We start from the raw sequence: 3,068 nt of genomic DNA on the forward strand, positions 1-3,068 counted from the left end.
CATGAATGGCAACCAAAACACACTTCACACAAAAGAAGAGGTAACCAGACTCTACGCACTGGCTGATTTCCAATGCATTCTTGCCTCCAAATCAATCCTGATTCTGATCAGGCCTTTACTTCTAATTTTCACTCTATGCTAAACACAAGAGTTTCGGAGTACAGTAACATGTTAACAGCGATAGTATCTTGTCTACACTGTGTGAAACTCCATGTTTATTCTAAAACTGTTGTATAAGGAAGAAAAACGGAGGTAACATGGAATGAGAACCTGTAGAGGAAACGAGCCACAAGCTGTGTGTTCTGTAGCTGTCCAGTGATGGGAATCACCTGGGGACCCTGTAGAGCTACGATTGTTAACTCAATTGGTGGGAGGGGCATGGCTTTAGCAGCTCTCGCCAACTCCCAGGTAAGAAAATGCTGCTAGCCCGCTGACTACACTCTGAGTAGTTAAGGGTCAAGAAAAACACTTCCCAGTGCCGTGTGTGAGCCAACAGTCATCTTAATTTAAACAATCCCAAACTATGAGATAAGTGAAACGATGTGCCTACTGGAAGTGCAATGATAATGATGAACTGTTAAACGTGTGGATGAAACACTGTGTGCAGTTGAAATGATATGCCTGAGATCACTTGAAAATAACCTGCAAAGCCATAGAGATGAAACCAACTTGACCACAGGAGAAGGGTGGGGCTCTCTATCCCCACAAAGAGTTACCGTCTGTGAAACATCAGGGGCAATGCTACCCTGTCCCATAGGGTTGCTATGAGTCAGCATCTGCTTGATGGCAGTGAGAAGAGAGATATGAAAAAGAACCTACAATATTACAATAGTAAAAATTTTAACAGTGCTTTGATATGCATATTTTTTTCTTCTTGGTACTTTTCTGTTCTCTCAAAGCCCTCATGTATATTCCTTTTATAATCAAGAAAATGTTGGGTATTTCTGGTTTTGATGTTGAGAGAACCAATGATTAATGAGTCATCTCAGCTGGGAGTAGCCCGCTGCATAAATGGGTGACGAGGTTTCACAGGCAAAACCCAACCTGGAATAGAGGAATACGCGTTGATTTAATAAGGTTGTTGCAGAAGAAGAAAGAAATGAGCTTAGAGAGAAAGTTGCTGCTTAGCACGTTCCCCTACTGAGGTGATTGGTTTTACGTGTGGAGTCATTGCTGGACTTTTACCAAGGATGGAGGATGTAATTTAAGAATTCAGGACTTGAGGGTTGGGAGAGAATCCTTTGAGAAATCTGAGTTATTCAAGTTTAGTCTTTATCTAAAAGAGTACGTCAATCAGCGTGAGGCTCTGCTAGGTTGGCTCCGTGGCATGGGAATGGTAAGGACAATACTGCGATTAAGCTCAGATACTTTAGCGGCATTGCAGTTTGGATCCTGATTCTGCGCCTATCTGCTGGGTGGCCTTGTGTTAGTTACATAATCTGGTGTCACCTGTGGAGAGGTGGAGTCTAGTCTGTCAATCAGGTCGCAGCTTGATGGCCTCATTTGGAGGTGCGAAGGAGATAAATAGCTCTCTGGAGGCAGGACACAGGCTCACCCCCTGGAAGAAATTAATGACAACTAGCATGATGGAGCTGCACTGATGGAACTGGAGCCCTGGAGCTGGAGGAGCCACATGGAGACCCACGCCAGTGCTGAGATGCGTCCACCACCACTCGATCCACAAGACTTTCCGGCCACTGACTGTGATTGTCTTGCATTCAGCACCATTCCATGTATTTCACGAGTCTCCAGAGGGGTTAATAGATTGGCTCAGACATATGGGTTAATATCGAACTTATCGACTTGATCTGGACTGGGCTGGGATGTTTTCTCAATTTTCAGTTGCTCTTATATATAAAGCTCTTGAATTTGTTTCTCTAGTCTGCCCAGACTAACACAGGGGTTGACAATATAATTTGCCTTCTTTGAGGTCTCCACTGGTAAAATGGGGAAACAACAGGGCTGTTTCTCAGTCTTAATAGCTAGTACCTGTAAATAATACACATGTAATACCTGGAAGCTCGTTGTGCGGCTATTACCAGTAGAATATAGACTATGTACACCTCTTATTTAAACCATTCTCTGAACTATTTCCCAGTTCACTGATTTTTTATTTTTCTATTTCTCCTTTTTAGCTGCTAATGGACCTCAGCCTTGAATGATCTCCCCAAAGGAGTGCTGAGTTGTTCTCAGACAATCAGTTATTGTAATGCGTATGGTGGTCACAAGATTGTTTGGTCAAATGTTCTCCCAGGATGCTTCTAAGTTAGTGAACAGAACCATGTAAAACAGAAAACTCTTGCTACAGAATTATTAGCCTGAAATATTAGTCTGGGATTTCTTTTTTTACATTATTTTAAGACATATTTTTCAAGCACCAAATAGTCAAATTGCCCACTTAATTCACTCCCTGGCATATAAGGAACCTGTCAAAACTGAGTATGAGGATGGATGGTGGATCTGAGGCCAAGTCCTGGGGAAACATTGATCTCATGCTAAGAAGTATGATCTCTATTCAATATCCAGTGAGGCACACGTCAACATGGTTTGAGCAGGAATATTACTGGATAAAAGTGACTTGGTGGTTTGGCTGATGAGGACGTGGAAAAGGTTTGGAAGAACTAAGGAGGGTCATTTGCTCTTTGAGGTCTAAATGCCTAAAACCCTTCAAATATCTAGTGTAATTTTTAAAATGAAATGTTAAGAGAGGACAATTTAGGGAGCTGAACTGACATACCAATATATTTCATTGGAGCAATTGCTTAAGCGATATTGTAAAACTTAGTTTAAAGGTCTAAAATTTTAGGGAATGGACTAACTAAGGTCTAGGTTAGAAGAGGCTTTCAGGAACATTTTCTGGAGGAGAGGGCACTCTGCCTAGTCTTGAAGGGAAAATAAGATTAAATAAATAAAGAACAAAGGCTATTTTAACAGAGGTTGCGATGAAAATGAGGAACAGTAAAAGGATGATAGGACAGCAGACTGATAGATGTTCTTCATGGCCTGGCTAGCTGGCATTATCTGGTTGCTATAACTGTTTACTTGTTGCCTGTCTTCTGCAAGCACAA

The sequence above is a fragment of the Tenrec ecaudatus genome, chromosome 2 (genome assembly GCF_050624435.1).
Source record: "Tenrec ecaudatus isolate mTenEca1 chromosome 2, mTenEca1.hap1, whole genome shotgun sequence".
Taxonomy (NCBI): Eukaryota; Metazoa; Chordata; class Mammalia; order Afrosoricida; family Tenrecidae; genus Tenrec; species Tenrec ecaudatus.